We start from the raw sequence: 10200 nt of genomic DNA on the forward strand, positions 1-10200 counted from the left end.
CCAGCTCCTCTTGCAGCAGCTGCATTCCATGCTGGGATCATTGCTTGAACATTTCCATGGCATTCCATGTTTCTCTCTGTGGCACTTGGGAGGTTTCTTGGTCCCACTCCATCCCCTTGTCCCTGGGAAGGATGAGCAGTGTTATTTCCCCCTCCCTGACACAATGGAGGTAATGTAATTAAAAATGTAACAATGAAAGAAAGGAAAGTGGCTGTGTTTAACCTTTTGTGGGCAGCCTGGTGAGCGCTGGCTCCTGGTGCAATCCTGCACTGGGTGCTCTGCATCCCTGCATGGGAGTCAGCAGTGAGAAAATCACACTCTGAATGTGCTCAGGTCGCCCCACTGGGATGTTGCTGAGGATAACCTTACACTCAGCCCCTAGGAAAACTTTCAGGAAGCAGATCTGGCTCTGAGAACTGCATTAAGGCAGACCTGGGCTCTGTTTGGGCAGGCTTTGCTGTCTGAAGGCTAGGGCAGCATGGATCCCTGCAGCACCGAGCAGTTCTGCTTCCATCCACCCTTCCCCAGCTCTGACTACTTGTGGCGCATCCAGCCTGGTGATGCACCCAGCCATACAGAGCAGTGTGCTCTGCATTACAGGACTGCAAAGCACCGCAGTGCACGTCTACAAGCATGTCTTATTAGAGGATGGTGGTATTGGCTGTTGAGTATTTCATGCCAAACATCAGCAAATCACTTCCTGACAGCTGCATTACAATCTGGGGCTGCAACATGAATGGGTCCCCTGGTGGGCCCCAGGTTGTCCCTAGGTGCTGGGCGGAGAAGGATGTCCACAAGTGGGAACCTATGGGAGCAGTGGGTGCCTGCAAGGCCCCGCATGTAGCAGAACACCATCAGATGAAATGTTACCAGCTGGTCAGGGCTGAACAAGAAGCGATGGAAAACTCTTCCCAAACTATCAATTTTGGGAGGGGAATAATTCTGGAAACATCCATCCCTGACTCCCACAGTACTCTTATTCTGGTGCTGCGTGCGGTTTCCATTCCACAGAGCAGTTGTGGTTCCTTCCCCATCACTCCAAAGCATAATGTGTACCCCTGTCATTGCCTTCCCTACGCTCTCCCTTTATTTCTTCCTGAACTCCTGGATAAAAACCAACCAGTCTCAGCGATTTACTGCACTTTCTCCTGTTGCTCCCTGATTTCCTCCTCAGAGACTCCTCTCATTGTTAAGGGCACTTTCTGATTTCTATACACAATGCCTTTGAAATGGAAATGTTTCCCCTCATTGTCTTCTACAGCAAACATCAAGATGAAAACTCGCTTTTCCACCCTCCATAATTGTCCCGCTCTCCCCAGTGACCAAACACACCATGCTTGACAATCACACCAACAGCATCTTGCATTTGAAGTCCTGAAATGTATTTCCAGGCCTGCTCTGGCATCTCTCAGTCTGTTGTTATGTTGTCACTTCTCCGTGTTGCTTTCTGATCCATCCAGTCTTCTTATAAACAGGCTTCGGTGTAACCCTAGCTAGCTCAAAGTATTTCCTCATCCAAAATTATTCCTCCACTTTTTTTTACCACGCTCTCCCCACCTTTCATGCACAGGACAGGGGAGGTCAGGTTGGATATTAGGCAAAATTTCTTCCCCAAAGAGCAGTGATGGCACAGCTGCCCAGGGAGGGGGTCAGTGCTCCAGAACGTGGGGATGTGGCACTGGGGATGCAGTGATTACCATGGTGTGTGGGTTGGGGTTGGGATCTGAGGGGGTTTTTCCAGCCTTAAAGATGCTGTGATTTCACGACACCCTCATTTGTCCCACCAGGTCCCAGCTGTGCCCAGGAGGTGGCCACACCTCTGCTGCTCACAGACAGGCATCACGAGAAGCACCCTCAGCTCGGCTCCCATCCCACACCACGTCCCTACCAGCAGAGCCATCTGAATGCAGTTTGCCCACGTTCTGCTCGTTAATGGCTGCCCACAAAGCTTGTAAAGTCTCAGATGTGTGTCCAATCTGTTGGTTGCGGTGGGGTGATCAGAAGGCACCAGAAAGACTTGTGACTATCTTGAAATGCTTTGAGAAGTTTGCTTGAGTCACTGATATTTTGGAACAATGCTCTTTTCTAAGACTTCAAGCCATCCCTCCGCAAATTGGATTTCTGTACAAAACCATGTGATGGATAGCACTGGCTGTGTGCTGGGGGGATAGGATTTCTGCTGGAGCTCAGCTAGCAGAGGGTGTGGTGTAATGCGTACTGAACTATTTTACTGTAGCATGTTTTTCTCTGAGCCCTTTTTCACAGCCTCTCCTGGAACACAAACTCTGCAACAGTTGATCTCTGAGCTGAACTTTCAAATCCTTTGTGTTCAAGTGGGTTCAATATTAGGCTGAAAGAGTTTGTCCATTCTGAGGAATCACTGAAACGCATTAATAAGAGCTCCTTGAGCTCTACTGGGAATCCTAAGAAACAAGGAAGGAACAACCAGATCCAAAGGAAACTGAAGGTTGCTGGATCAGTAATGCACTTTTCTGCACTGCATCTTTATGTCCCGTCACAGGGCAGTGTCTGTCAAAGGCCAGCCTCCAGTTCTCATTAAATTTGTCATTGGCATCGCCCGCCACTGGTATCACCCATCAGGAGATCATTAAGCAGACTGGCAGCTATTATTTTTGTATTAGTAATGAAACAGAGAGAAAATTGGTGGCACAGCATTTATACAAATCATGAAGAGTTCCTGATGAGTCCCAGGTCATGAGGCTCCGTGAGTTTCCTGGGTCTGTATCTGAGCCTTATAGAAAACCTCAGCCTCCGCAGCACCACTCGGCAGAGATCCTGGCTGCCTCCATCCAAGGGCAGTGGGCACAGTGGGGCCCAACAGCTGCCAGCACAGCCCTGCCCCCCCAGCCCAAACCCTGGTGTGCCAGTGGGACAGGAGGGGACTGTGGGCAGCAGTCTGCAGTGACACTGGTGCTGTCACTGCTGGAAAAGCAAGGAGTGGGCTATGGGCACAGGGAGGGTTGTGGAGAGCATCACGGAGAGGGTCGCTGCTCACGCCTGCAGCTGTGTTTCAGCACAATGGAATCCAGGATCTGACGTGCAGAGCCATCCACACAACAGCAGCATGCAGCCATCCACCTCCATCCCCAACCCCTGTAGCTCTCTCTGTGAGTTATCCACATCAACTTTTAGCATTTCTTTGCCAGGCAGAGTGAGAGAAGGACACTTGGCAACGCCTCTCCATTTGGGAGAGATTTTCCTACAAAACAGGAAGAAGCAACCAGCAGCACTAAGGATGTATGCATCATTCATTAGGATACCCGAGCCTGAGCGTGGTGTGCAGGCCGTGAGCCCAGCCAGCTGTGGGAGCTGCTTGGCAGAGCACTGGGAACCAGCAAACAGCTCTGCAGCGAGGGGCTGCCGCACGGCTCTCCAGCACAGCATCACTCTGTGGACCACAGTGTGGTCCAATCTCCAAATCTTAGCTTGGTGTACAGGGAGTTCAAAATAAACTGAAGGAATCACAGATATTCAGAACATGAAGTGTTGTTGTGGAGCTTTTTTTTTTTTTTTTTTTTTTTTTTTTGTAATCTGGATTTTGTTACTCATTAACTACTGATGGGAACACTTTGGCCACTCTTAATTGCTACAGTACATGTGGCTCATGGCTCTAAAGCAATACTTAGCTGGCACATGTAATTAAATCCCAGAAAGCAAAAACCATGATGCTTCTGGCCATGGGCTGTTAGGGAAAGCAAGAAAAACGTATGGAAATCTCGTACTTGTAACCTGCCTGACCTCCCCATCCGCTGTCCTTTCAGCATCCTGCGTGCCTTTGTGCTCCCACTGTTTTCTCTGTTTAAATACATTCCGCAGTGCCTGCTCTGGTCTGTTGATGTACTCTGTCTGGTTGATATTTCTCTGGGGTTGCTTTTTCCATTGTTATTTATTCAGGGCCAAGAGGCAGAATGCATTAAAGCCACCAGGGTGCCAGTGATATTTTAGTCTCTTGGAGTAATTCTTCTCCAAACTGTTACATGCTCGCTTCCATTCATTCATTCCGTCCACTTCTGTGGTTGGGGCACCGGGGGCTGCTCTGGCACTCTGATTGCTGCTGCTGGTGTGTGCTGAGCTCTGCTTTGTAGGGATGAAGATGCAGGAGCACTGCAGGGTGGCACAGGGAGGTGACACCATGGATTCTGCAATAGGATGCATAGAGGTGTTTTCCATCAGCCACCTGGCCCTGCTATCTGCTCTGTGCAGAGCTGAAGCAAGCAGCCCAGTCCTGCCTTGTGGTGGAGGAGGTTTTCATTCCCATTTGTCCTGTTTTCCATGCACTCCATAGAGGCTCAGCCATAATGAGGGATAGTGGGTTTTTACCTTTCTCCCCCTGTTAAGCGTTATACTGAGGTGCCAGGCACTTCTGCCGAGCACAGGCTGGGGCTTCATGGTGCCACAAACCTGCGGGGCCAGCAGCATGCAGCTCCACATCCACTTTTTTCTGAACCAGATCCCCTGATTTAAATCCCACAGATCAGCAGAAAAGTCGGGGTTGTGTCTGTGCTCACCACAGCTGCATCTGCCTTGTACCAGCAGAGGGCTGAGACCCCAAACCTGCCTTAAGCCTAAATATTTGCCAGGGATTAACAGCCCCAGCACTGCTCCTGGAGCCTGCACTCCTCCCAGCTTTGAGCTGTGGCCATGACCATAGCTGGAAGGTGGCCTGATGAGAACCTATCAGCACCAGCTCTGGTGTTCTGGCAGGGAAGGAGAGCCCAGCTAACCCAGCTCTATATCTGGTGGGGTCACTGTGTCACCAAACTGTGCCACTGGCACAGTGCTAATCTCAGGACACCACCCTGAATCACTGCCAGGTCTCAGTGCCAGCCCTCACCTCACAGCACTCAGTGACAAACTCTGGCCAATGGAAAATATGTTTTCTGACTGGCAAAGGAGAAGAGCTGTGCTGGTATGACCCAGGAGACAGAGAGATGTCCAAGTGCAGGTGATGGAACACACTAAGCCCACAGCAGGAAGGCTCACCTCCACCTGGCTGCATCATTTCTAACCAGAAATACCATCCCCAGTGCTTGTATGACGCTGCGGCTCCTCCCCTCTTCATCTCCACCTCAGAACACAGCTGATCACAGCCTGCACTGCTATTGAGTCCCAGCAGAAGCTGTCAGGCTGCAGTGGCCACTGCATGTTTATTCACTCCCGGTCTTTGCCTCCTGCTCCCCGCAGAGCAGTGATATATGAATGGTGCCACGGTCCCACCCTGCACCCCTCGCTCACAGCCACCCCGGGGCTCCTGCGGGTCAGAGACTGCCCTGGGATTTCCTGGATTGTCTGAATTCCTCCCCCAAAGTTGCTGCATTTCTGAAATTCTATTTTTGGGTTAGCAGACATTTGGTAACAATCCACAGCCTGTGTGCAGCCATGGGGTGACCCTCCTAATGCGTTCCCCACGCCTCCTCATTCCTGCTAGCTAAATCCTCCCCAGGACGACCCCAAGGCCTGTCCTGAGTGCAGTGGGAATGGAGCAGCCCCTGTCTGCTGCAGCAAAGCTCCCCTCGGCCCCAGGCTCCTCTGCTTTCCTCACCTGGCTCAGAGGGAGGGGGCAAGAAGGGAAGCAGATGGAGGGAGAGCTTCCAAGATGTGGTGTGAGAGAGGCAGCAGGAGGGGAATGATGAGGGCAGCACCAGGAAATTCTCCCAAGCACATCGAGGTGTTGGACTGAGCCTTCGTGAGAACTTGGAGCAGCCCTACAGCTCAGGGGGGAGCATGGAGGTTGGGTGAGAGCAGACCCGTGGGCCCTGCATTGGTTGTGAGCAGGGCCAGGAGCAGCAGCTCGGGCTGCCTTCCACCCAGCGAGGGTGAGCTGCATGCTTTGGCTCCATGCAGTTTCCCAGCACAAAGCATGAGCCATGCTCTGGCTGCATCCCAGCTACCTGGTAGTAGGGCTGAGCCCCCAACAGCCACCCGGACCCATCAGCAGGGCAGCTGCACCCCTATGGACACTACTGGGCATCGCCTGGATCCATCAGGCTCCCAGCATGGGGGCATCCCTGAGGGCATCACTGGGCATCACTGTGAAGATGTGGGGAAAAAAGAGCAGAGTGCCCACAGAGCAGCACTGGCCGTTGCCCCACTGCCTGCACCTGACAGCTGTGAGCTCCCCACTGGAGCCACAGTTCCCTGGCAGATGCCCTCTGTTTGCCATGGTGCTGAGGCACCACTGAGCCGCATCCGGCTGCAGGAGGAGCAGGGCATGGCTGATGTGAAACAGGGGAGAAAAAGCCCCTGGAGACTTTCTGTCAAATTCATCCCCAAATAATTTTGTAGAGGGAATTTTTGTATAATTGGATTAAGTGTGGGGAATTCGTCCTTGTTGACAGATTGCATGGGCACCGAACCAAAATCGTGCAGGGATTTTCACTTAATTTTCTTCTCTTGTTTTTGTTGCAGAAAGAAAATATGCAAATTGTGCTGTAGGTTTTTGGCCAATTTCGATTTCTAAAGCATTGATCCAGTGGATGGATTGCTCCCCATTTGTCCTTCGAAGCCCATTGAAAACTTCTCTTCCCCCAGTTTCGTTTTATGGGTGTGAGTAATTCTACACAGCATTTTTTACTGAAAGGGTAACATTTTTAACAGCAACTCGTGTTTAAGGTAACCTGAGCTGCAGGAGATTCCAGTGATATATACACTCTAAAAAGGAAGAGCTATTAAAGAGATAAGATACTTGGAGAACAGGCTCTTTGCAGCGTTAAATAGCAAAGGAGGGAGATAACTTGGGAACTCGGGTAAAGCCACCGAGTATTATGAGAATAAAACTGTTGGAAGAATCAATTTCTCTTACTGCAGATTCTGCTTTCCTGCGTGTGATGTGTATGCACTGGCTGCCTTCCCACCATGCAGACGTTGCCCTGCGCTGGGAGCTGGCAGTGCTGGGGGTGGTGGCACTGAGGGTGGTGGCACTGAGGATGGAGGCACTGAGGGTGGTGGTACTGAGGGTGGTGGCAGTGCTGGTGGTGGTGGCACTGGGAGTGGTGGTACAATGAATGGCAATGACAGAGCATTTTGCACTGCTGGGGCTTTGCAAGGCCACCAGGTCCTGCAGTAAGCTCACAGACTTGCCCTGTGCGCAGACATCCCAAGATGCCTCTACCCTGACATCTAACAGCCTGAAGTGCGCAGAGCCAGCTCTAATGACAGTTATTTACAGAGCTAGATGGGCCATATCCAGCGCTCTTGGATCAGCCCCCAGCCTCATAATGAGATTACCAAGTTTATTTTAGTTGAGAAAGACACCAATAAAAAGGATTTAAGAGCTCCTCAGAGCCCTGCCGCGTCCCAACACACCCGGATGGGAGAACTGGTCCAGCATCTCCGTTTGTTTTCCTTTCTGAGTGGAGCCGGGGCCGCTGCCTCCTCATCTCCGTGCATTAGCAGCGCCTTCCCAGGCTGACCGCATGTATTATGGATGCACTAAAATCTTCATGTTCTGAATAGAATCTGCATTATTCATGGCTCTGCTTAGAGTTTGGCTTTAAAAGCCCTGCAGCCTTTTAATGAAATGCTCCGATTTTAACATCAACCAAGACCAGATATTTTTGTTTAAATTTTTTAATAGCAACCTCTGTGGATTTTTCTCCCCCGCGCTCCCCCTCTCTTTGAAGACTCAAGGCCGCCCGGAGGACGGGATGGTGGCACAGGGAAGGTGTGATGCTCAGGGCAAAGCGGAGGCAGGTTGTTCCCATCCCAGAGGCAGCAAATGCCCCACAGCAGTGCAAAGCTCATTGCCCTTAGGGCAACTTCTTCCACGGAAGGATTCCTTTGGCTTCCACCATGCTATTTGAGGATAAATATTGGGTTTGTTTTCAAACCATTTTCCTACCAAGAGGGAAGGGGGAGAGGCTGGCATTTCTTCACAGTTCTTGAGGGTTCATAGCTAAATACAGAAGGTGTAGGCATAGGGTGAGTGTCACCTCATCAGGTTCCATCATACGACAGCCTGGATGTCCCTGGGGCAGAGCCACAGATACCCACGTGCTGGGGCTGGGGCATGCAGTGCAGGGCCAGACCAGCACCTGGGCACAGCCCCAGTCCGACCCAGCACCGTGCCTGCCTCCACCTGCAGTGCATTTGGCCTAACGACTTAACCACAGATCCTGTTTCCATGCAAACATCTCAAGTGTTCGGTCCCTGGTGGTGGGGAAACTCCTTAAATCAAAGCCAGGCGATTCAATAGCAGTGTCCGCAGCTCTGTGGTTTATTGATCACATCTGCAGGGCTGGGCTCCATGAGGGCTGGGGATGGGGTTGGGGATGGGTCCCCTGGGATGGATTTCTCCCTCTGTTGCCTTGCAGAACTCTAGTGCCAAGTACAGAGAGGAGAGAGAAGAAATATAGCAGTGCTGTGGCAGTGTGGGCACGTAGTACCATGGATTCCTTTTGTTCCTTGAGTTACCATGATCTTCTCAGCATGCTGAATGTGGTTACTATTGTTTGGTATGGGTTTGTGCTAATTCCTTGTTACCTCTGGGACCAGGCTATAGAAAGGTCTGAAAAAAGCATGAGATTTGAGGAATTTCCCTTTCTCTCCCCCAAAATGTGATTAAGCCCAAATCTCTGAGCTCCTTTGGTTTCAGGCCGTGGCACGAGATCCATGTAGCTCTCAGCTGCAGGCTGATCTGGAGCGGGTGGGCAGCCAGTCCCATGGGACATGCAGGTGGTGGGGTCCCAAGGGGTGTGCAGGTGGCTGTGGACCCTGTGGGACCCCAGGGCTCAGCTGCATCACTGCTGGGGAGGAGCGCTGTGAGCATCACTGTGCTGCCCTACCTGGGTTACAATGAGAACTTTGAGCCAATTAAAGGTTTCACAGCTTGCTTCTCTCCTACAAAGACAGGCTGAGGGAGCTGGGCTTGTTCAGCCTGGAGAAAAGAAGGCTGCGGGGTGACCTCATTGCAACCTTAAAGGGAGCCTACAAACAGGAGGGGACCCTCTTTGAAAGGGTAGATAACAGCAAGACAAGGGGAAATGGTTTTAAGTTGAGGGAAGGTTTAGGTTGGATATCAGGGGAAGTTCTTTACTATGAGAGCGGTGAGGTGCTGGAACAGCTGCCCAGAGAGGCTGTGGATGCCCCATCCATCCCTGGAGGTGTTCGAGGCCAGGTTGGATGGGGCCCTGGGCAGCCTGGGCTGGTGTGAAATGTGGCGGTCGGTGGCCCTGCATGTGGCAGGGGGGTTGGGGCTTCATGATCCTTGAGGTCCCTCCCAACCCGGGCCATTCTGTGATTCTGACACTCCCGTCGGAGTAGGGAGGAGGAAGGCAGGAGGGGTTTTGGAGGGGAAGGTGGGGATGAACGCTTCGCCGCTGCCTGGGACGCGGTGCTCCGCGTGCTCCCCCCGCCTGTCAGAGGCTGCTGATGCGAGGTGAGCGGCGAGGCCCCCCGGGCGACAGCCGTCACGTCCCATTTGGGAGGCAGGATTCTTCCCGTCACATTGTTTTGTCTGTAAGCAGGTCACCTCTCCTTTCCATAATATCACATTTCCAGGACAGCGCTGCCCGCAGACCTGCCATTCATGCTCGATTGGAGAGCCGTTGTTGCTGCACAGAGTGCAGATATAAGTGATGTCTTAATTCATTGCACATTCTTAAGTAAAGGAGAGAGAAAGAAAAGGAGCGGCTCAAGGTCAGCACTCATTGCTGAGCGAGATTCCTTCAGCAGATTGTCTGAAATAGCTTGCGAAAATAAACAAGAGCGAACTGATGGGCACATCGAGGCAAGAAAGGGCTGAGATGAGGAGCGCCAGCTTAACTGCCATCCTGGTGCGAGAACAAAGCCCTCAGTTTGTGTTTAATGGCCGACCTGAATGGTTACACAAAGTCTCAACAATGCCGAGTTGCCGACGTGATCATTGCAGACGCTGAACTCAAAAGCTAGAAGAATCCTTCAAAATATGTAACCAGTACAAGCCTCAGATTCTTGCTGGAGATGGCCAAATTCATTTGTAGTCAACAGAGAGACTCTGACTTGCTGGAGCACTGCATCAGACCCCCTGAAAACAGTTAGGAGGCTTTTATTATTTTTTCGTTTCCTACAACTATTCATATGAATACTTCGGGGGGTTTTGGTAACTGGAAGTTTTGGCAGAAGGGGAACTTCACAGATTGCTGGAGGAAGTTCTTCTGACCAGAAATGCTCTTCAGATCTATTGAGTCAATCCCAGCTCAA

Source organism: Phasianus colchicus, chromosome 14, assembly GCF_987193195.1.
Source record: "Phasianus colchicus chromosome 14, bPhaCol1.hap1.1, whole genome shotgun sequence".
Classification (NCBI taxonomy): Eukaryota; Metazoa; Chordata; class Aves; order Galliformes; family Phasianidae; genus Phasianus; species Phasianus colchicus.